The sequence below is a fragment of the Rattus norvegicus genome, chromosome 14 (genome assembly GCF_036323735.1).
Source record: "Rattus norvegicus strain BN/NHsdMcwi chromosome 14, GRCr8, whole genome shotgun sequence".
Taxonomy (NCBI): Eukaryota; Metazoa; Chordata; class Mammalia; order Rodentia; family Muridae; genus Rattus; species Rattus norvegicus.
Window position 1 is genome coordinate 20223036 of NC_086032.1, and position 25700 is coordinate 20248735.

The 25700-nt window shown below is 38.6% G+C and overlaps 1 long non-coding RNA gene across 2 annotated transcripts in view; it reads left to right on the plus strand.

Annotated features, from left to right (window-relative positions):
- LOC134481832 (uncharacterized) overlaps positions 1–25700 on the plus strand; it is a 75747-nt gene that overhangs the window by 13026 nt on the left and 37021 nt on the right. The window contains exon 2 of one of the 2 annotated variants that reach the window (XR_010057679.1): positions 25223–25306. This is a non-coding gene — a long non-coding RNA (uncharacterized LOC134481832). Of the gene's footprint in view, positions 1–22317; positions 25307–25700 lie in introns of those variants that run through there. The other variant, XR_010057678.1, reaches the window with a different exon arrangement.

Genomic DNA, 25700 nt, shown 5'->3' on the forward strand with positions numbered 1-25700 from the left:
AGTCATTTCTGGTACTGGATCTCTGTCACTACCCAAAGCTCCAGAAGTCAGGATTTTTGAGGACATCCTATAACCACCACGTTAACAAACCACAATAATCCCCAACTCCATGCTTAATATATATTTGTCTACACAGGTCAGTGAAGTTCTCATGACTCATTAAAATAATTCCTTTTTTTAACTGAGGGAGAACATTAAAGCAAACCAGTATAAGCACAATGCAGAAAACCAGATCCTGTGTGTTGCCCAATGACATCTGAGACCTAAACAGCACAGATCTACACCTTACATCCACAGATCCTTGAAGAAGAGGGAGAGGAGAGACTGTAAGTGCCAGAGGAGCAGAATGCTTTCTCTGACATTGGGCTTCTTATAAACATCAGAGAAGCTATACTCATGAAGTCTTATCAACACTGCTATCTAAGCAGGACCTGGGAAAGGATGACATCAGTAGTCATGTTACCACGGAAGAGGGAAAGCTCATGAAGCCTCAATGTGAGACAAAGAAATGCAGTCATCGAAGGGGTGGTGAAAGTGGACACATTGTTTTGGTCATAGAAGAGCCTCCCAATTGGACAATCAATCTAAATAGGTCATCCCTGAGATCATACACATATAAGATACACTTCTCACACTGAGCACGTTGTGTTTATCTGCTTTGGAATAGCTGTTGTGAGAGTTAATAAGATATGAGGCTATGACTTTTACAGAGATCAAAGAATGGTATTTAGGAAGCTTTGGCAAGAGTGTAGGGAAATGTGAAAATGAGATGATCATAACTGTAAAAATAAAATTTATATTTAAGCATAGTCTAGTTAGAATTTCAAATGCCTTCTCGAGGATATGTATATGCAATAGTCAGTAAGCGAGGCTCTTGAAGAGACTTGATATCTATTGCATTAGGTATTGTTGGCAGGTCCTGGAATGAAGTGTGGATGGATATTAAAACAACAAATGCTTCATTTCTTTAAAATTTACACACATTATCATTGCTATATAAAAACAAATACTATGTTTACATGTTATTAATTATGCATAAACACACAATTATTTATATAACAAGTTAATAAAAAAAAGTGTCCATGAATTTTCAAGACTAGAATTTGTTAAATTTAAAGGAACAGATCATATAAAGTTCAAGAAGAAGGATGATCAAAGTGCAGATGTTTCAGTCCTTCTTAACAGGGGGAACAAAATATTAATAGGAGGAGATATAGAGATAAAGTTGGAATAGAGACTAAAGGAATGGCCATTCAGACGCTGTTCTACCTGGGGAATCCAGCCCATATGTATAGTGCCACCAAACCTAGACAATATTGATGAAACCAAGAAGTGCATGCTGATAGGAGCCTGATATAGCTGTCTGCTGAGAGGCTCAGCCAGTGCATGACAAATACAGAGGGTAATGCTAGCAGCAAATCATTGAACTGAGAAGAGGGACCCTATTAGAGGAGTTAGAGAAAGGATTGCAGGTGCTGAAGGGGCTTATAAACCATAAGAACAACAATACCAACCAACCAGAGCTCCCAGGGTCTCAACAACCATCCAAAGATACACACAGATAGACCCATGGCTCCTGCTGTATATGTAACAGGTTGGCCTTGTTGGGCACCAATGGGAGAAGCCATTGGTCCTGCCATGGCTGAACCACCCTACTCCCCTTAATGTTGGGGAAAGTCAGGGTGGGGAGTCAGGAAAGGGTGTGGTTGGGGAGGGGGAACACCCTCATAAAAGAAGGGGGATAGAGGATGGGATGGGCTTATGGATGGGAAACTGGGAAATGGAATAACATTTGAAATGTAATTGAAAAAATCAAATACAAAAAAGAAAGGATAAGAAGTGCACCTCACTTCTATTGATTGTGCAAAGGAATCTGAAGTCACACAAGCACACATGCACACATATATCTCAGACAGTGAGTATGCATCCCCAAAACTAATTAGGAAATACGTTAGCATTTTTTGAACAACAGTTTGCACTGTCTTCTTGTAGGTTGGTATACTGACCTTAGAGTGCTGTGAATCCTAATTGTCTGTAGTGCTGCCACCCAAAGTAAGAGTGATGAAATCTCTACCTGTTGCATTTTGTCTCATGTAGCATTGTTGGAGGTAACTAGTGTAGCGATTGGAGTATTGTTACTTTATTTGTTGGAATACTCTCTGTAGAAGTTGGAGAGGTATTATCTAAAGCATATGGGTTATTGCCTCCTGCTTCAGTTGGAGCAGTGTCATGTTTGGTAGTTGAGACAGTCTCAGCTGCCACACCATTTGTGGAAGTATCAGGCTTGAGGTTGCTAGGAGGTGTGATTGTGTTCGCATCTATACATTAATTGACAGAAGCAGCAGAAACGGTTGTGGTGGCAACCATAGTAGGAGCATCAGAATTGGCTTCCACATTGTCATAGGGTGGCTTGCAGTGCTGGTTCCTTGGGTGGTCAGTAGGAGAGGAGGATAAAGAGGAGGGCTGCAGGGTATCTTGGAGAAGAGCCCAAGAGTAAAGGGCAAGGGTTCATGTCTCCAAGAGAACAGGAAGCAGGTAGTGGCATCAACCGAGTAGTTAAAGTGTTCGTAGTTCCCATACTCTTTCAGGTTCATTTGCTTCCCCACAGGTTTTAGAATTGTATGAGGTGTGGATTTAGATAGTGTAATTCTCTCTTCAGAAATGAGCATAGTCATCAGAGAGAACACAAACAGACCAAAATAAAAGTAAATTAAATTCCTATATATGCCCCATCTCATTCTGACCTCATTGTTTCTTTAGAAAGGCACGTTTATATGAAAGTTTGGTTCAAGTCCAACAGTCCCTTGGTAATTTTGGGGGCCTCTTCCTAGGGCTTTTGTGCATCCCATGAATTGTAGATATTCAAGGTTTCCATTTAAACCATGTACAATATCCTTTAACTTTTATATATTCTTACACACATTAAACAAGCTTTGGATTGGTGATAATTCCCACAATAATATGAATGCTGTGTAGTATAGCTGCTATAGATGATAACGGTGTCATGATAGAATAAACATTCGCTGTACACATGTAATATCCTTCCTTGAGTCTTTTTCATGCAAACTTGCTTGAGTCCCTGAATGTAGAATACTTGTTTTGTCCAATTTAATGTTACATCCTATTCGTTCATTTTCAGGAATTCCTGTATCGAAATACTAACATCTTCTGTGATTAGTAGTCATTTAATCTTTGACACTCAAGGGGATATATCTTATTGTCTTTTCCTCTCTTTTCATTATTGTTTAATTAGAGTTGTATTTCACCTGAATGATCACTGTGTCTTCTGGAACAAGGGTTCTGGCAGTTTGCCTTTATACAAATAACACAGTAGGGAGTGCATCATCAGAATGATGACAGCAGTAGATGCTGTATAATGCTTCCCCACTCTTTATTGTCATTTTACATAATGCTCCTGTAAACGTTGTTTCTCAAGCCTTTAAAGATTTTTTCTCACAAAATTCTATAGAGGTTTGGTTTATGTTATTCTGACTGCCAACATGAAAATTTGATTTGCTACCCCTTCACATGTATCTGAATATGGGGCTGCAGAAGTAGTGAAAGAGTTTTTGGCAGCATGCATTGAATTTGCATTTTATCATATGAAGTGGTTGAGTAGGAAGGTTTCTTGGAAGTGGGTAACCTGGAAGAATTACTATGAAAGATAAAGGGAGTGATTGACCAAACTCTGTAGCCGAGGGACCAGGCTGAGGATGATGACGAAGATGATGAGAGGGTGTTGAAAGATCTAGAGGTCCTCTAGGATCATGTTGTCCTCATGGCACCTGTGACACTCACTAGACTGTGGGGGAAAGAAAATACACAATTTCAAATTAGCTATTTCACAGAGTGCTGTTAGCATATTCACTTTCTAAGCACAGTGTAATTTTAGATGTCTTCTAAATGTCCTATTCTCCCAAGACATGTTCTGACCTAGGTTTTCAGGTATGTTCTTTTAAAAAAGTTCTCTAACACTGGAAGCAGAAAAAGTTAAGAGAGTTCATGTTGCAGAATAAGGTCTATTGACTTATAGGAAAGGTTCTTTGTACTGGTGAGAAGCAGATGGAAGTTAGGGTATATTAGTCAAGAGTAGCTTCTGTCTCATGACCTGCAAACCTGCCGGGAATCTTCCAATGGCCTTTTCTACTGTCGTGGTCTTTACCCATATTTCCCCTGACATGATTCACTCAGTGATGTTGCATTCTAGAAAATGAAGGAGAATATATGATATTTTTATTCTGGGCATGGGTTACTGCGCTTACTACATTTTCAAGTTCTACATATATTTCTGAAATTTTCAGATTATATTACTTTTAAGATAGAAAATTAAACTTTAATGTACAATGTTGGGAGTCAAATAGGAGTAGAAAGAAATGATACTGAGCACAAATCACACAGTGTGGATGAGAGGATTTCGGATCTGGGTTGTGGGAAACTCGTATGAGGTCAAGGTGAATCCACCCAATCTGTATCCCACACAGAAGCTTTTTGTTTCATGTCTATTGAATTTTAATAAACAGAATTGGGGCCACTCAGTATTGATACAGGATCAAATTTAATGAAGTATGAAATGATGGCCTTTGGATGATAATAAAACTGCCTTCCAATTTCCTCTTCTGCCTCTTGATTTGTTTGAGAAAAGAACATATCTATCCAAGTGTAGACTCTGCTAGATCAAAGAGGAGTCTTACAGTCTTAATTTTTGGTCATTTATTTTGCAGGGACAGAAAACTGTTATATGTTTTTAAGTAAAAATTTCAAAGCCACTCACAGAAAATGTTTTCCCTTTTGTTTTGAGCATAGAGGTTCTCAATGAATTCTTAGATGACAAGGAATGGAAAGAAGATATTATAAACAAAATTGGAAGGTGGGGTTTAGTAGACATGGTCACTGAAATCAATCCCAAATGGAAGTCATGGCTATACATTTTGGGAAATGTACCTGTCACTCAAGAGCTTCGAATTCCTAGGTGATTTAATTGTAGTAAGTTTCAAAACCGGTTACAAAGTTCAGTTTTTGAGAATTAATTTAGCCCATCAGTGGGGAAGTTTAGATATGTTACAGTAGCAGATACTTCAAATATAGGCCAAAGAGGGCAGAATAATTGTTTCTGTAGTAAACACTGTGGTTGTATTACATAGCACCTCCGTTCATTAATAAACCTTTTTTTCCTTTGGACAGTGATATTTGTACATGTTTCCATATCCTGGAATCATAAGCCTATTTATGTGATATTGAGATTCATGTGAATCCTGCTCAGTGTTCATTTGCTTGAGTCATTTAGTATTGAGTACAGGTCTAGGCAGTGATTGCCTTGGTCTGCACTTGGTGAACACTCAATCTCCCACTTGCTGGGCTAACACCCAGTTTAGTGATTTTTCCTAAGCTTCAACATTAAAAATAATCACAGCTGGAAAGTGATGTAGGAAACAAATGCATTATGAAGTTGGAGTCTTCTGAGAGATGAAAGGTTAAGAATTGCTTCAGAGGCAGGGGCAGCTTTTTAATGAGGTGGGAAGACTCTAGAACACAAAGGGTCATGTCAAGTAGAGGGACAATATGTGTTCTTGTTCCTCTGCTGCTGATCCTAAATCAAGTTGATCTTGAGGTGATATCTTGGAGACAATACCCATTCATTCATTCATTCATTCATTTAATGAGTTCTTTCCCTAATTTGTCATCTTATTCTTTCCCTTCAGCAATTCCAATGTTCTATTAAGCTTGTCACTTAATGGTTAATTTTGTTAGCTGTGGTAGAAGATCCCATAGACAGTTTATGGTCAGACATTTGTCCTTAGACACGGGCTTGCATTCCTCTCTAGTTTCTTTGGTCAGTACTCTCCAATTTCATAGAGGTTTGTGACATTCCAAGTGGACAACAATTTTCATTCCCTCAGCTTTTACCTCATTCCAAGCCCCCATATGTATCTGCAGTTGGCTCTTTTCTTAGTTCACAAAGAGGTGGCAGCAGGTAGGAATGAATTCCCTTTTCTAGGCCTTGACATCTGTAAAGTCACTTAGGAGTTAAGAGACTGACTTCTCCATTGTTTCTTAGGTGCTTGACTTTTTGTTTCTTTAATCTGTAGCTATATGTCATCTCATTTAACTATCACACTTCATTTAGAAAATGTCAACCCCTATGTCCAGGGTTCCAACACCATCCCAGAGCTTTGCTCCTGCTCCTCAACTCTGTTTTGTCTGCTTTGAGTGTCTTACATCTTGTCTGATTTTCATTTGTATCATTGTAATGACTTTTAGAAACCCTGAAGGCATCATTCTACTTTTTTTTCTTTTTTTCTCCATCTTTATTAAATTGGGTATTTCTTATTTACATTCATTTTTTCACCATCATTATTAACTTGAGTATTTCTTATTTAAATTTCTATTGTTATTCCCCTTTCTGTTATCTGAGTCAACATCCCCGAAACCCTTTTCCCTCCCCTTCTCCATGGGTGTTCCCCTCCCCATCTTCCCCCCAGCATTCTACTTTTGCTTCTTTCTTAATTAAAGTGTGCAGAGATTAAAGATATTCCTCCGACAATGAGCAGCAGTTTCCATCAGACCTATTTTAAAGCCCTTCTCCCTGGATCTTCTTAGTGACTGCTTTTACTCTGATCTCATTCTTTCTTTTTCTTTGCGTCTCTGTAGTAAAGCTCAGGTGTATATGCCTTGTTCATGCCTTGGCCCCTCTCAGTCCTATTTGTCTCTCTTTTTTTTTTTTACTCGTTTGCTATTCATTACTTTTACTATGTTTAGGTAGGAGCATTGAATTCTTCATCTTTCGCAGACTGTTTTCATGAAGGGGTGTTGATATTTTCAAATGCTTTCTCTGTATCTAATGAAATTATCATGTGGGTTTTTTTCCCCTCGAGTTTGTATATATTGTGGATTTTGTTGATGGATTTCCATATACGGAGCCATCCTTGCATTTCTATGATGAAGCCTACTTGATCATGGTGAATGATCATCATAATGCATTCTCGGATTTGGTTTGAGAGAATTTTATTGAGTATTTTTGTGTCAATATTCATGAAGGAATTTGTTCTGAAGTTCCCTTTCTTTGTTTGATCTTTGTGTGGTTTATGTGTAACAATAATGGTGGCTTCATAGAAGGAATTGGGCAGATTCTCAATGTATCCTTAGATGACATTGAATGGAAAGAAGATATGAACAATTTTTTTTTAGTGAACAGTCCTTTTTTGCTGAGCTATCTTACCTTGCACAGCACTGTCTTTTTCTTTTATTCAATTTTTAAATTTAAAATTTAAATGTTATCCTCTTTCCTAGATTGCCCTTCATAAACCTGCTATCTTCCTCTGTTTCTATGAGTTCGCTCCCCCACTCACACATTCCCTTGCACCTCCCTACCCTGATCTTCCCCTACACTGTAGAATCTAGCCTTGAGAGGACCAAGTGCCTCTCCTCCCATTCATATTGGCTAAGGTCATCTTCTCCTTCATAAATGTATGGAGTCATAGGTCCATCACTGTGTTCTCTTGGGGTGGTGGTTTAGTCCCTGGGAGCTTGTGGGGGTCTGGTTGGCTGATATTGTACCCCACCAGCTACTTCAGTCCTTTCTCTAATTCCTCCATTGGGTACCCCATACTTGGTTCAGTGTTTGGCTGTAAGAATTTACTTCTGTATTTGCCATGCGCTGGCAGAGCTACTTAGGTGACAGCTATATCAGGCTCCTGTTGGCATGCACTTCTTGGAATCCACAATATTGTCTGGGTTGGTGTCTGTATATAGGATGTATTCCCCCAGGTAGGGCAATCTCTGGATGGTCTTTCCTTCAGTCTCTGCTCCACACATTTTCTCCATATTTCTTCCTCTGAGTATTTTTGTTCCTTCTTCTAAGAAGTTCTGAAGCCTCCAAACTTTGGTTTTCCTTTTTCTTGAGCTTCAGGTGGTTTGTGAATTGTATCTTGGCTATTTTGAGCTTCTGGTCTAAAATTCAATTATCAGTGAATGCATGCCTTGCGTGTTCTTTTGTGATTGGGTTACCTCACTCAGCAGATATTTTCAAGTTCCATCCATTTGCCTAAAAATTTCAGGAAGGCATTTTTTAATAGCTGTGTAGTACTCCGTTTTGTAAATGTACTACATTTACTATATTCATTCCCCTGTTGAAGGACTAGGTTCTTTCCAGTTTCTATCCATTATAAATAAGTCTGTTATGAACATATTTGAGAATATGTCCTTGTTATATTGGAGCATGTCCAGCAGTAGTATAGCTGGGTTTTCAGGTAGTACTATATCCAATTTTCTGAGAAACTTCCAGACAGATATCCAGAGTGGTTGGACCAGCTTGCAATCCCACCAAGAATGGAGGAGTATTCCTCTTTCTTCACATCCTTGTAAGCACCTACAGTAACCTGAGATTTTGATCATAGCTATTGTCACTGGTGTGAAGTAGAATCTCAGAGTTGTTTTGATTAGCATTTCCCTGATGACTATGGATGTTGTACATTTCTTTAGGTCCTTCTCAGACATTCAGTATTCTTCTGTTTATAATTCTGTGTTTAGCTCTGTACACCATTTTTAAAGTGGTTATTAGGTTCTCTGGAGTGTAACTTCTTGAATTCTTTGTATATATTGGATATTAACCCTCTATCACATGTAGAATTGGTAAAGATCTTTTCCCAAACAGTTGGTTGCCAATTTCTCCTTTGGACAGTGTCATAAAGTTCTTGTTTTACAGTTCTTTCACTTGCTTAGTTAGAGTCACCCCCAAGGTATCTTATATTATTTGTGACTATTGTGAAGGATGTTGTTTCCCTAATTTCTTTCTCAGTCTTCATTCTTTGAGTAAAGTAAGGCCACTGATTTGCTGAGTTAATTTAATATACAGCCACATTGCTGAAGTTATTTCTCAGCTGTAGGAGGTCTCTGGTGGAACTTTTGAGGTCATTCAAGTATATTATCATATCACTTGCAAATATGATATTTTGACTTTTTCCTTTCCAAATTGTATTTCTTTGACCTATTTCCCCACCCTGCACCCTGACTTCTCTCTCTTGGACTTTAAGTATTATACTGAATAGGTAGGGAAAGATTGGGCAGCCTTGTCTACTCCCTGATTTTAGTTGGATTGCTTCAAGTTTTCTTGAATATACTACTTTTGTAGTAGCATCCGGCAATTTTTTGATTCCCTCAGTTTCTGTTTTTATGTCTCTCTTTTCATTTGTGATGTCGTTCAATTGGATACTCTTTCTGTGCCCTTCAGTTTGTCTGGCTAAGGCTTTATCTATCCTGTTGATTTTCTCAAAGAACTAGCTCCTGGTTTTGTTGATTCTTTGTGCTGATTTTAATTTCTATTTAGTTGATTTCAGTCCTGATTATGATTATTTTCTGCTGTCTACTCTTCTTGGGTGTATTTGCTCCCTTTTGTTCTAGAGCTTTAAGGTGTATTGTTAAGCTGTTACTGTATGCTCTCTCCAGTTTCTTTTTGGAGGCACTCAGAGGTATGAGATTTCATCTCAGCACTGCTTTCATTGTGTCCCATATGTTTGGGTATATTGTTCCTTCATTATCATTAAATTCAAGAAGTCTTTAATTTCTTTATTTTGTCCATGGCCAATTGTCATTGAGTAGAGCGTTGTTCAGCTCCATATGTATGTGGACTTTCTATTGTTTTTGTTGTTATTGATTTGGCAACCATGGTGATCTGAAGGGGTGCATGCAATTATTTCTATCATCTTGTATCTGTTCATACCTGTTTTGTGACTGATTATATGGTCAATTTTGGAGAAGGTACCATGAGGTGATAAGAAGAAGGTATATTCTTTTGTTTTAGAATGAAATGTTCTAAAGACATCTTTTAAATCCATTTGGTCCATAACTTCTGTTAGTTTCACTGTATGTTTGGTTATTTCTTTTTCCAGAGCTGTTTATTAAGAAGAGTGGGGTGGTAAAGTCTCCTACTATTGATGTGTGAGATACAATATGTACTTTGAGGTTTGGTAAAGTTTCTATCATGAATGTCGGTATGCTTGCATTTGGAGCACAGATATTCAGAATCGAGAGTTCATCTTGGTGAATTTTTCCTGTCTTATCTTTTTTGACAACTTTTGGTGGAGAGGTTATTTTCTTTGGTATTGGAATGTCTACTCCAGCTTGTTTTTTTGTGATCATTTGCTTGAGAAATTGTTTCCCAGCCTTTAACTCGGAGGAAGTGTCTGTCACTTAGGTGAGTTTCCTGTATGTTGCAAAATTCTGGGTCTTTTTTTACACATCCAGTTTGTTAGTTTGTGAGTTTTTCGGGGGAATATTATCCTTTTTTGTTGAGAGATATTAGGGAACAATGAATGTTGCTACCTGTTATTTTTGTTATTAGGAGTAGAATTATGTTTGTGTGGTTATCTTCTTTTGGGTTAGGTGAAAGAAGATTAATTTCTTGCTTTGTCTAAGTTGTAGTTTCCCTCCATCTGTTGGAGTTTTCTGCCTATTATCCTTTATAGGGCTGGATTTGTAGAAAGATATTATGTAAATTTAGTTTTGTCACAGGTAATCTTGGTTTCTCCATCTATGTTATTTGAGTTTTGCTGTATAGAGTAACCTGGGCTGGCATTTGTGTTCTCTTAGGGTCTGTATGACATCTACCCAGGATCTTCTAGCTTTCATTGTCTCTGGTGAGAAGTCTGGTGTGATTCTGGTAGTTCTGCCCTTATATGCTACTTGACCATTTTCCTTTACTGCTTTTAATATTCTTTATCTACTCAGTGGCGTTGGTGTTTGGATGTTATGTGACAGGAGTAATTTCTTTTCTGGCCCAATCTAATTTGTGTACTGTAGGCTTCTTTACGGTTATGTGCATCTTTTTCTTTAGGTTAGAGAAGTTTTCTATAATTTTGTTGCAGTATTTACTGACCTTGTAAGTTTGGAATCTTTGCTTTTTCCAAATCTATTATCCTTCGATTTGATCTTCTCATCGTGTCCAGTATTACCTGGATGCTTTGTTCTAGGATCCTTTTGTATTTGGCATTTTCTTTAACAGCTGTGTCAGTGTTTTGTATCATATATTCTGCTTCTGAGATTCTCTTTTCTATATCTTGTATTCTGTTAATGATGCTTAGTTTTATGACTCCTGATTTCTTTCATAGGTTTTCTATCTCCAGGGTTGTCTCCCTGTGTGATTTCTTTATTGGGTTTATTTTCATTTTTAGATCATGGATGATTTTGTTCAATTTCTTCACCAGTTTCGTTGTATTTTCCTGTAATTCTATTTTTTCTTTAATTTTTATTAAATTGGGTATTTCTTATTTACATTTCCCTTTCCTTATTCCCTTTCCTGAATTCCTGTTCATCAGTCCCCTAACTCCTCCCTCTCCCCTTCTATAGTCCTCTCCCCTCCCCTTCCTCCCCTACATTACCACACCCCCAACAATTCCCTACGCTGGTTGTCCAACCAGGGCAGGACCAAGGGCTTCCCCTTCCACTGGCCCCAAGAAAGGGTATTCATTGCTACCTATGCAGTTGGAGCCCAGGGTCAGTTCATGTATAGTCTTTGGGTAGTGGTTTAGTCCCTGGAAGCTCTGGTTGTTTGCCATTGTTCTTCTTATGGGGTAGCAAGCCCCTTCAGCTCCTTCAGATCTTTCTCTAATTCCTTGAAAGGGGGTCCCATTCTTGGTCCAGTGGTTTCTGGCTGGCATTTGCCTCTGTATTTGGCATTTTCTGGCTGTGTCTCTCAGGTGAGATCTATATCCAGTTCCTGTCAGCCTGCACGTCTTAGCTTGGTCAATCTTATCTAGTTTTGGTGGCTGTATATATATGGGCAAAGTGTGGGGCAGGCTCTGAATGGCCTTTCCTTCAGTCTCTGCTCCAAACTTTGCCTCTCTATCCCCTCCTATGTGTACTTTTGTTCCCCTTTTAAAGAAGGAGTTAAGCATCCCCATTTTGGTCACCCTTTTTGAGTTTCATGTGTTCTGTGAATCTTGGGTAATTTAAGCATTTGGGCTAAAATCAACTTATCAATGATTGTGTACCATGTGTCTTTTTCTGTGATTGAGTTACCTCACTCAGGATGATATTTTCTACGTCCATCCATTTGCCTATGAATTTCATGAAGTCATTGTTTTTGATAGCTGAGTAGTACTCCATTGTGTAGATGTACCACATTTAAATTGTTTATCTTTTCCTGATTTAACTTTCATACCTGGTATTTGTGTAGAAAATTGTCTATTTCCTCCAGATTTTCGAGTTTTGTTGAATATAGGCTTTTGCAGTACAATCTGTTGATTTTTTGAATTTCCAATTTCCTCTGATTCTGTTGTTATGGCTCCCTTTTTATTTCTGACTTTGTTAATTTGGACACATTCTCTGTGCCCTCTGGTTAGTCTGACTAAGTGTTTGTTTATCTTGTTGATTTTCTCAAAGAACTTGCTTTTTGTTCTGTTGATTCTTTCTATAGTCCTTTTTGTTTCTACTTGGTTGATTTCAGCCCTGAGTTTATTTTCTGCCTTTTATTCCTCTGGGGTATATTTGTTTGTTTACTTTTAGATGTTCTAAGTGTGTTGTCAAGCTGCTGATGTAGGCTCTCTCCTGTTTCTTCAGGCACTCAGAGCTATGAGTTTTCATCTTAGCACAGCTTTCATTCTGTCCCATAAGCTCAGATATGTTGTACCTTCATATTCATTAAATTCTAAGAAGTCTTTAATTTCTTTCTTTATTACTTCCTTCACCAAGTTTTCATTGAGTAGAGCATTGTTCTCCTTCCATGTACATGTGGTTATTCTGTCCTTGTTGTTATTGAAGACCAGCCTTAGTCTGATAGTACGCATGGTATTATTTCTATTTTTCTGTACCTGTTAAGGCTTGTTTTGTGACTGATTATATGGTCAAGTTAGGAGAAGATACCATGAGGTGGTGAGAAGAAGGTATATCCTTTTGTTTTAGGATCGAATGTTCTCTAAATATCTACTAAGTCCATTTAGTTCATAACTTCTGTTAGTCTCTCTATGTCTCCATTTAATATCTGTTTCCATGGTCTGTCCAGTGATGAGAGTGCTGTGTTGGAATCTCCTACTATTATTTTTGAGGTGTAATGTGTACTTTGAGCTTTAGTAAGGTTTTTTATGTATATAGGTGGCCGTGTATTTGGCACATTGATGTCACTCCTGTGGGCTGGCTTTCAGCTCTTCGTGAGGGCAGAAGCTGGAAGGAGGGGTATTGACCATACTGTTCCTTGGTCCTTACTCAGGGGGCACATGCGGCACTAGGTGATTTCCTCTTGAGTTGGGAATGTGAGCAGACAGTAGTCCCCTCTGGGTTCCCAGGGTTGTCTGTACCTCTGAGGGTCTGGCTCACCCCCACACGGGATTTGGGTGCAGGGAGCAGTTAGTCCTGTTCAGTTCAGAGCTTGGCTCAGATCTGGACTACGGGTCTCTTGCAGCTGACTGCTCTTATATTCCTGTGTCCAGAGGCACTATGCAGTTTCCTCTTGGGTCAGGGATGTGGGCAAAGGTGGGAAGAAGAGGAAGTCTGTCCTGGCCTGCAGTCTCAGGATTGCCCACACTTCTGGGTGACCAGTTCTCTCTCCCATGGGATTTGGGAGCAGGGAGCTGTGGGTGGGATCGGAGAAGTTCAAGCCAGACTTCCTGTAACTCTTAAAAGGATTTTTGTGTTTCCTCTTTAAGTGCTTCTATCTGTTTACCTGAATTGTCCTTTATTTCTTTGAGGGAGATATTTATGTCCTTCAAGTCCTCTAACATCATCATGAGATGTAATTTGAAATCAGAATCTTGCTATTCTGGTGTGTTGCGGTATCCAGGACTTGCTGTGATGGGAGAACTAGGTTCTGAAGTTGCCAAGTGGCCTTGATTTCTGTTGCTTTGTTTCTTGCATCTGCCTCCTGCCATCTGGTTATCTCTGGTGTTTGCTGGTCTTGCTGTCTCTGACAGCGGCTTGACACTCCTTCAGGTCTGTGCATTAGCACTCCTGGGAGATCTGCTTTCTCTTTGTGGAATTTGGGTACCAAGAGCTGTGGCACAGGGTGAGTTCTGTGTTCAGAGGGAAACAGGAAGGATCTTGTCCCATCCTGCTTCTCATCTCCTGTGTCCAGAGGGCTCCAATCGGGTTCTTGGGATCACAATGGTAGACCTACCTGTGCTACCTGGTATTTCAACACTCTTGGTAGACTAGCTCTCTCCCAGAGGGATCCAGGCACAGCTGTGGCAAAGGGTCATCTCTGGGCTCAGAGGGAAACCATGAACAAAATCTTAAGCTCGGTTTTATAAACGTGGTCACTGGCACTAATCCCAAATAGACATAGTTGCTATATGTATTGTGAAATGTGTCTATCACTCAAGAGTGTAGAATTGTTCTGAGATTTAATTATAATTAGTTTCAAACCACGTTCCAGAGTTTGTTTTTGTGAAATACTGAAGCCTAGCAGTGGGGGAGGTTTAGATGTGTTTTATGAGCCTTTATAAACTGAGTAGTTACAAAAGAAGATGTTTCAAATATAGGCCAAAGAGTGGCAGTATAGGTGTCTGTGTGATTAACAAAATCCTGTAAACACCCTTCTGGGAGCTAATTAGGATGGCCAAGACAAAAGGCACATATGCTTTGGCTGAGTTTACCCTGAGTTATGCATTAACTAAAATGTAAATGTTCTGAATCAGGGCCTATTTTGTGAGCCCAGGCTCAAAAGCCAGATTTCTGCCCTGGGCTTATTTCTTTTGTCTTGATAATGTCAAATAGAGTCCAAGTGTCTAGAAGCAAGTAACCCCAAAAGGCTCTCTCCATCCTTCATTTAAAACCAAGGGTATCCTAGTCACACAAAAACACACAAGGTTGCACCTACTGATAACTGGATATTAGCTCCAAAACTCAAATTACCTGAGATACAATCCACAGAACACATGAAGCTCAAGAAGAACGACCAAAGTGCAGATGCATCTGTACTTCTTAAAAGGGGGAACAAAAATATTCATAGAAGGGGATATGCACATATTTTTGGAGCAGAGATTGAAGGAATGACCATTCAGAGACTGCCCCACCTGGGGATGCGTCCCATTTAAATACAGCCACCAACACTAGATAATATTGAGGAAGCAAAGAAGTGCATGCTAACAGGAGCCTGATATAGCTGTCTCCTGAAAGGCTCAGCCAGAGTATGTCAAATATAGAGGCAAATGCTAGCAGCAAACGACTGAACTGAGAATGGCTCCCAATTGGAGGAATTAGAGAAAGGATTGAAGGAGCTGAAGGGGCTTGCAATCAGACAACAAAAAGAGATCAAAGGGATACAGATTGGAAAAGAAGAAGAGAAACAAGCTGAGAAAGAAATTAGGGAAATGACAACCTTCATAATAGTCCCAAATAATATAAAATACTTCAGTGTGACTTTATCCAAGCAAGTGAAAGATCTGTATGATAAGAACTTCACGCCTCTGAACAAAGAAATTGAAGAAGATCTCAGAAGATGGAAAGATCTCCCATGTTCATGGATTGGCAGGATTAATATAGTAAAAATGGCCATTTTACCAAAAGTGATCTATAGATTCAATGCAATCCCCATCAAAATACCAATCCAATTCTTCAGAGAGTTAGAGAGAACAATTTGCAAATTCATCTGGAATAACAAAAAACCCAGGATAGCTAAAGCTATCCTCAACAATAAAAGGACTTCAGGGGGAATCACTGTCCCTGAACTCAAGCAGTATTACAGAGCAATAGTGATAAAAACTGCATATTATTAGTACAGAGACAGACAGATAGACCAGTGGAATAGAATTGAAGATCCAGAAATGAACCCACACACCTAATGTCACTTGATTTTTAACAAAGGATCCAAAACCATCCAATGGAAAAAAGATAGCATTTTCAGCAAATGGTGCTGGTTCCACTGGAAGTCAGCATGTAGAAGAATTCAGATCATTTCATGCTTATCACCCTGTACAAAGCTTCAGTCCAAGTGGATCAAGGACCTCCACATCAAACCAGATACACTGAAACTTATAGAAGAAAAAGTGGGGAAGAATCTCGAACAGATGGTCACTGGAGATAATTTCCTGAAGAGAACACCAATGGCTTATGCTCTAAGATCAAGAATCGACAAATGGGATCTCATAAAACGGCAAAGCTTCTGTAAGGCAAAGGACACTCTTCTTAGGACAAAATGGCAACCAACAGATTGGGAAAAGATCTTTAACAATCCTACAGCTGATAGATAATCCCATAAGCTTGGATAGGGCTTATATCCAAAATATACAAAGAACTCAAGAAGTTAGACTGCATGGAGACAAATAACCCTATTAAAAATGGGGTTCAGAGCTCAACAAAGAATTCACAGCTGAGGAATGCCAAATGGCTGAGAGACACCTAAAGAAATGTTCAACATCTTTAGACATAAGGGAAATGCAAATCAAAACAACACTGAGATTTCACCTCACACCGGTGAGAATGGCTAAGATCAAAAACTCAGTTGACAGTAGATGCTGGTGAGGATGTGGAGAAAGAGGAACACTCCTCCATTATTGTTGTGATTGGTGACTGGTACAACCATTCTGGAAGTCAGTCTTGAGGTTCCTCAGAAAATTGGACATTGAACTCCCTAAGGACCCAGCTATACCTCTCTTGGGCATATACCCAAAAGATGCCCCAACATATAACAAAGACACATGTTCCACTATTTTCATAGCAGCCTTATTTATAATAGCCAGAAGCTGGAAAGAACCCAGATGCCCTTCAACAGAGGAATGAATACAGAAAATATGGTACATCTACACAATGGAATATTACTCAGCTATCAAAAACAATGACTTTATGAAATTCATAGGCAAATGGATGGAACTGGAAAATATCATCCTGAGTGAGGTAACTCAATCACAGAAAAACACACATGGTATGCACTCATTGATAAGTGGCTATTAGCCCAAATGCTTGAATTACCCTAGATGCAGAGAACACAGGAAACTCAAGAAAGATGACCAAAATGTGAATGATTTACTCCTTTAAAAGGGGAACAAGAATACCCTTGGGAGGGAATAGAGAGGCAAAGTTTAGAACTGAGGCACAAGGAACACCCATTCAGAGTCTGCCCTACATGTGACCCATACATATACAGCCACCAAACTAGACAAGATGGATGAAGCAAAGAAGTGCATGCCTACAGGAACCAGAAGTAGATCTGTCCTGAGAGACACAGCCAGAATATAGCAAATACATAGGCGAATGCCATCATTAAACCACTGAACTGAGAACGGGACCCTCATTGAAGGAATCAGAGAAGGGACTGAAAGAGCTTGAAGTGGCTTGAGACCCCATATGAACAACAATGCAAAACAACCAGAGCTTCCAGGGACTAATCCACTACCCAAAATTATACATGGACTGACCCTGGGCTCCAACCACATAGGTAGCAATGAATAGCCTAGTAAGGGCATCAGTGAATGGGGAAGCCCTTGGTCCTGCCAAGACTGAACCCCCAGTGAACGTAATTTTTGGGGGCAGGGTGGTAATGGGGGGAGGACCGGGAGGAGGACACCCAAAGAGAAGGGGAGGGGGAGGGTTTAGGGGGATGTTGGCCTGGAAACCAGGAAAGGGAATAATAATCGAAATATAAGTAAGAAATACCTAAGTTAATAAAGATGAAAAAAATGAGCATAGTCTTCAAGGAGAGAATACAAACAGAACACAACAATGTCAGTTTTATTCCGATATGTTCCCCAACTCATTTTGATTTTCTTGGAATATGCTTCTTCTTTAGAATTAAAAGTTCCTATGTAAATTTGGTAGAAGCACAATAGTTCCTTGGGGGCCTGTTTCTAGAGCATATGTGTATGCTATGAATTGTACATATTCAAGTACTCCATTAAAATACTATATAATTTTCTTTAATTCTTATAGGTTCCTACACACATTAAACAAACTTTGGATTGGTGATAATTCCAATGATAATATTGATGCCTTGTAGTACAGCTGCTACAGATTATCAAAGGAATCATCATAGAATAGAACATGGTCAGTACACATGCAATATATTTTTTGAGTCTTTTGCATGCTATGTTGATTGAATTCATGGATGTAGAATCCTCATTGGGTTCAATAAAATGGTAACACCTTGCCCATTAACTTCTTGGAAATGTGAGTGTGGATATATATCACTGTGTTCTGTGATTAGTAATTATTTGATTGGTGACACTTAAGGGGACATTTTCTTTTCTTTTCATCTGTTCTCATGATTATACTTTACAGTTGTATTTCCCCTAATGACCACTGTGCCTTCTGGAACAAGGTTTCTGGAAGGATTACTTTTATACAAATAACACAGTAGGTGGTGCGTCCTTACAATGAGGACATCAGGAGATGCTGCTCAGCTCTTTATTGTCATTTTCTATAATGCTTGGGTAAAGGTTGTTTCTTAAGCTAGTAAAGACTATTTCTCCAAAAATACAACAGTCCTTTGGTTTGTTTTATTCTGGCGTAAGAAACTTTACTGTTGTATTCCACCAGCTCCAAAAAGAATTAGGGAACCTTGGAGATAGAGGAGGTTCTGCTATGAAGACTTTAGAAGGTGGTACTGCATTTGCTTTTACAATGGGAGGAGGTGTAATATGAGGATTACTTGGAGGTCCAGGACGTGGATGAACTGTTAGATAAGAATAATGGAAATCAGAGAAAGGAAGAAGAGGAGGTTGATGCAATCCTGGAACAGAGGGTTGCCCATATGGTTTACCTAATTCTGGTCTATATGTAGGAAGACGAATAAGAAGAGGAGGTGGAGGTTGAAGAGATGGTGGTCTTGGAGGATCTTGTTGTCCTAGACACTCACCAGACTGTTCAAGGAAGAAAATTAACAATTTTAAATTATATATTTCACAATTATTAGCAATATACTTTCTCAGCAAGGTATAATTTACATCCCTTCTAAAAGTCTACTCTCCCAAGAAAGATATATGATTGGCTGCGTTTGTAAGTTAAGTTCTTCTAAAAAATTCTGTAACTCTGGAAGGAGAAGAAGTTAGAAATTTTATGTTGCAGACAGTGTTCTTTTGACTTATAGCAAAGCTTCTTTGTACTGGAGAGAAGCATTTAACCATTAGCCTATATGAGATCAGAGTAGGCACTGACTCATAACCTGCAAAAATGAGGAATTCTTCCCCTGGTCCCTTTCTACTGTCTTGGTCTTTACCCATATTTCCCCTGATCTTGATACATTCATTCATGTTACAGTCTAGGAAGTGAAGGAAAATACATGGTGTTTGTCTTCTGAGCATGGGTTACTGTGCTTACTACATTTTCTTATTCCACTTGTATTTCTGAAATTTCATATTATATTTCTTTTAAAGTAAAAAAAAAACCTTGAAGGAAAACTGGTGGGGATTCAATAGAAATGAAAAGGAATGATAATGAACAAACGTAGTCCAGTGTGGGTAAGGGGATCATGGATCTGGGTTGGGGGAGACTAGTTTGAGATCAAGGAAAACCCACCTAATTGGAATATGAAAATCCCACACAGAAGCTTGTTACTTCATGTTAATTAAATACTAATAAACAAAATGTGGGCCACTGAGCACTATGATTCAGGATGGAATTTTATGAAGTGTGAAAAGTATGGCCATGGGATGAGGATGGAGCTGCCTACCAGGTTCCTCTCCTGCTTCTTGAGTCACCTGAGGGGAGGACATGGACATGTCTATGCCAGTGTAGACTATGCTATGATAAACAGGATTCTTACAGTCCTAATTTGTGGTAATTTATTTTGCAGCAATAGAAACCTGTTACATGTTCTTAAGTAAAGGTCCTCAAAGTCATTCAGGGAAAATGTTCCCTCTTTTGTTCTCACCATATAGGTTCTCCGTGAAAGCTTAGATGGCATAGAACTGAAAGAAAATATTATGAACAATCTATTAACCTGATTCTTAGTAGACGTGGTCAATGAAATCAGTCCCAAATGGAAGTAGTTGCCATACATATTGAGAAATATCTCTGTCACTCAAGAGCTTAGAATTGTTCTGGGTTTTAATTCCAATACGTTTCAAAGCGTGTTCTGGAATTTGCACTTTAAGGAATAAGTTAATCTAGCATTGGGTTGGTTCAGTTGTGTCTCCTGTACCTATATAGACTGAGTAGTTACAATACAAGATGTTTCAAATATAGGCCAAAGTCAGGCAGAATAGTTGTCTCTATAGTGTAAATGCTGTGATTATATCATGTAACACCAGCATGACTAAATAAAACTGTTTTACCCCCATTTTGGAAAATGAGAATCATACATGTTTCCATGTCCTGAAGTCATAAGATTATTTGTGTTATAATGATATTCATGCCTGGGTCCTAGTCCGATCACATTTGCTAAGGGATATTTAATATTTTCTAGACATCTGGGTCTTTCTTGACTTGGTGCAGCAGTTGGTGAACACTCAGTGTCTTACTTGCTAGGCTAACACCCAATTTATTGATTTTTCCCCCTAAGGTTCAACATTAAAAATAATCAGAGCTGAACAGTATTGAAGGAAACAAATGAATTAGGAAGTTGGGGGTCTTTAGAACACAAAGGGCCATGTCAAGTAGAGGGACAGTATGTGCTCTTGTTCCTATGCTGCTGATCCTAAGTCAAGCTGGTTTAGACCAATTCATTGACTTATCTGTTGAGTTGTTTCTCTAATATGTTGAGTTGACACATTGTCTTCACCAATCCCAGAGTTTAGGCTAACTGGAAACACTTGTTCCTTCAAAGTCAGTTTCACGGGCAGTGATAAAATGTGCCACGGGCAATTTATAAAAGACCTTTCTGTCTTTAGGCAGTGTGTTTTAATCTTCTCAAGTTTCTTTGGTCAACTCTCTCCAGTTTTGTAGAGGCTTATACATTCCACATTGACACCAACTTACTTTCTCTCAGGTTCTTCCTCATCCTGAGTTCCCATATTTACCTGCAGATGGCTTCCTTCTTACTTTGCCAAGAGATTGCAGCAGGTAGTAATGAAGTGCCCTGTCTTCACCATGCAGTCTATAAAGTCACTTATGAGTTAATAGAACAACTTCTTCCTTGTTTTCTTGGGGACTTGACTATCATTTTCTTCTTCGTAACTGTTTGTCACTTCATTTAACTAGCGTACTTCATTTCCGTATCAACCACACTTATGGGTTAATCACCCAACACCACCCCAGAGCTTTTCATCTGCTCTTCAAATCTGTTTTGACTGCTCTCAGCGTCTCTTTTTTATTTTTATTTGTATCATTATAATGACTTTTTACAAAACCTGAACTGATGGCTAAGATCAAAATATCAGATGACAGCTCATGTTGGTGATGATGTAGAGAAAGACCAACATTCCTCCATTGCTGGTAGTATTGCAAACTGGTACAACCACTATGGATATCATTTTGAAGGTTGAAAATAGATCTACCTGAAGATACAGCTATATTACTCTTGGGAATATAGTCAAAAGATTCCTCACCATGCCACAGGGGAACATTTTTTTCACTATGTTCATAGCAGCCTTGTTTGTGATAGCCAGAAGCTGGAAACAACCCAGATGTCCCACAACAAGAGTGGATACAGAAAATGCGGTTCATTTACACAGTGGAATACTGCTCAGCTATTAAGAATGAGGACATCCTGAGTAATGCAGGCAATTGGATGGAACTAGGAAATATCATCTGAGTGTGGCATATCATACCTGGTATGTTCTCACTAATAACTTGATATTAGCCAAAAATGTACAGAATACCCAGGATACAGTCCACAGAACTAAAAAATGTTAACAAGTTGAAAGGCCCAAGTGAGTCGTCCTTTAAATGAGGAAAAAGAATACCCTTGGCAGGGAAGGGAGAGGCAAAGACTAAAACAGAGACTGAAGGAACACCCATTCAGAGCCTGCCCCACATATGACCCATACATATACAGCCACCCAATTAGAGAAGATGGACGAAGCAAAGAAGTGCAGGCCTACAGGAACCGGATGTAGATCGCTCCTGAGAGACACAGCCAGAATACAGCAAATACAGAGGCGAATGCCAGCAGCAAACCACTGAACTGAGAATAGGCCCCCGTTGAAGGAATCAGAGAAAGAACTGGAAGAGCTTGAAGGGGCTCGAGACCCCAAAAGTACAACAATGTCAAGCAACCAGAGCTTCCAGGGACTAAGCCACTACCTAAAGACTATACATGGACTGACCCTGGACTCTGACCCCATAGGTAGCAATGAATATCCTAGTAAGAGCACCAGTGGAAGGGGAAGCCCTGGGTCCTGCTAAGACTGAACCCCCAGTGAACTAGACTATGGGGGGAGGGCGACAATGGGGGGAGGTTTGGGAGGGGAACACCAATAAGGAAGGGGGGGGGGAGAGGGATGTTTGCCCGGAAACCGGGAAAGGGAATAACACTCGAAATGTATATAAGAAATACTCAAGTTAATAAAAAAGAAAGAAATTTTAATTTTCTTAATCTTAGAGTATAAGCCACTGTTTATTATTTCCCTGTGCCAATGTGTTCAAGGCTTTTCCCCACATTTTCTTTTAGTTTTAGTGTCTCTGGTTTTATGTGGAGGTTCAAGAGCCACTTGGACTTGATCTATGTACAAGCTGATAAGAATGGATCGATTGGCATTCTTCTACATGCTGACCACCAGTTGAAAAAGCACCATTTGTGGAAAAAATCTGTCTTTTCCTCTGAATCCTTTTAGCTCCTTGGTCAAAGATCATTTGACCATAGCTGTGTGGGTTCATTTATGGGTCTTCAATTCTATTCTACCGATCTATCTGCAAGTCTCTGTATCAACCTCATCCAGTGTTTATCACTATTTGTCTGTAAATCAGCTGGATGTTAGGGATAGTGATTCTCCCAGAAGTTCTTTTATTGTTGAGGATATTTTGGGTATACTGGATTTGAATATGCCAATGCTTTTTCTAACTCTATGAAGAATTGAGATGGAATTTTGTTGGGGATTGCATTGCATATGTAGATTAGTTTTGTCAATATGGCCATTTTCCCATATCAATCCTGTCAATCTATGAGCATGGGAGATCTTTCCATGTTCTGAGATATTCTTCGATTTCTTCCTTCAGAGACATGAAGTTCTTGTTGTACAGATCTTTCACTTGCTTGGTTAGAGTCACCCCAAGCTATATTATATTATTTGTGACTATTGTAAAGGATGTGTTTCCCCAATTTTGTTCTCCGTGTTCATCTTTTGAGTAAAGTAAGGCTATTGATTTGTTGAGTTAATTTAATATACAGCCTCATTGCTGAAGTTGTTTCTAAGCTGTAGGAGGTTTCTGGTGTAACTTTTGAGGTCCTTCAAGTATATTATCATATCATCTGCAAATAGTGATATTTTGACTTTTTCCTTTCCAAATTGTATTTCTTTGACCCACTTCCCCACCCTACACCCTGACTGCTTTCTCTAGGACTTCGAGTATTATATTGAATAGATAGGGAGAGATTGGGCAGCCTTGTCTACTCCCTGATTTTAGCGGAATTGCCTCAAGTTTTCTTGAATATAGAGTTTTATAGTAGCGGCAGATAATTTTTTGAATTTCCTCAGTTTCTATTTTTATGTCTCTCTTTTCATTTGTGATGTCGTTAAATTGGATACTCTTTCTGTGCCCTTCAGTTTGTCTGGCTAAGGCTTTATCTATCCTGTTGATTTTGTCAAAGAACCAGCTCCTGGTTTTGTTGATTCTTTGTGTTGATTTTAATTTCTATTTAATTGATTTCAGTCCTGATTATGATTATTTCCTGCCATCTACTCTTCTTGGGTGTATTGCTCCCTTTTGTTCTAGAGCTTTAAGATGTGTTGTTAAACTTTTACTGTATGCTCTCTCCAGTTTCTTTTTGGAGACACTCAGAGGTATGAGTTTTCATCTCAACACTTCTTTCATTGTGTCCCATAGGTTTGGGTATATTGTTCTTCATTATCATTAAATTCAAGAAGTCTTTAATTTCTTTATTTTGTCCATGAATAAGTTATCACTGAATAGAGCGTTGTTCAGCTCCATATGTATGTGCACTTTCTGTTGTTTTACTGTGTGTCTGATTAATTTCTGTTTCCATGCTCTGTTTATTAGTAAGAGTGGGGTGGTAAAGTCATGGTAATAGAAATGAAATCAGTATAATTGTCCTTGACTGATATGGATCCCATCTATTGTTCTGAGCACTTCTTATGTCACACACACAAACACAGATGAACACACACACTATATAGGAAATTTATATACGTGTATATATAATAAATATGTGCATGTGATAAATAATGTATAGTATGCTGCTTGTATATGTCTGCTTGTGTATGTATTTGCAAATGAGAGATACAACTTTTTTTCCATAAAAGTTCTTTATGCCTTTTCTCTGTGACTCAGAAATACCATACAGACTTTTTAGCATAATCAGATGCCACCCATGCATACTTACCTGACTTTGTGTTTGCTATAAAATGGAAATGGGGGAATGGCTGCAACATTCAGCACTAAGGCATAGTGAAATTGCCTTACCTCTTTACTATGTTATTCTTGCTGAGAACCTCACAAATGATGTATCTCAAAGACTAGGTTGTACACGTATTTGAAAAAAAAAACTGCTTGAAGAAATGCCAGAGATCAATATAGGAAAACGTCATATTTTGTTATTTCATGTGATTACATGAACCTGAGCTCTTGGCCAATTTGTTCTTCAGATTGTTGCTTAAATTTCTCTTTCTTAAGCAGACAGTATTATTATTAAGAAAATAACAAGATACAGTATGCATAGATGGGCAGACTTGACTCTGTGGTGGTTTGCACTAGGGCAACCTAAGTTAACTGGAAAATAAAATGTTATGCTGAGAAAATAAAACAATTGCTGCCAAGTATCAGGGAGTTGGAGCCAGAAGGATGGTAGCAACAGTCATGGAAAATGGGAATCTTGATATGGAGTACTACTCACTATGAATCACGCATATTCAAATCACCACAACTGGTCTGCTATGTGTTACTATAGAAACATGGAAACAGAGGGAGTAGCAACATCATAGCTTTTCCCTTCAATTACACCAGGTGAGAAGGAAAACTAAATGTATTTGAGTCAGACATCATCAGTGGATAAATATACTTAATACAGAATAAAAATAGTATAAAATCGTATTTTTGTGTTTCATACAATTTTAAGGATGTTTAGAGGCAAAGAATTAAAGCAAGTTAATTAATTAAGTTTTCTGCTTGTTAGAAAACCAAATGTGCTAATAAAATATGATTCAGAGTTGTAGGAATAAAATGACAACCTCTATTTCCTGGCTTTCAGATACCGTCAGAAAGGGGACACAGTAGGATAAAAAGGAAAGATGACTATCGACCAGGTATCATGTGATTAGATGGATAATCTCAGGTAACCGTTAAGAACAGATTCACTGAAATCAATCTTAATTTAGGATAAAGAGAAAAATTCACTTTGTTGTTTAACTTTAATTAATTTATTAATTTTATTTTTTCTAATCATACTAGGTAGGCTGATACATTTCAGCAGATATCCTTAATCATTCCACAATGTTTGAAAATATTTTTCATGGAAGAAACATGTAAAAAGAATATTTAAAGAAAATGTTTAGACATAGGCACCTTGATATGGAGTACAGAGAATTCCCTTTGCATAGACTCATTCCTCTTTGTTTCCGTTACTATAGACATCCTCATCACCATAGTAGCTGTTACAGTTGACTAACTTACATTAATATAGCATTAACCAAAATCTACCTAATATTGGTATAGCATTAACCTGGGTC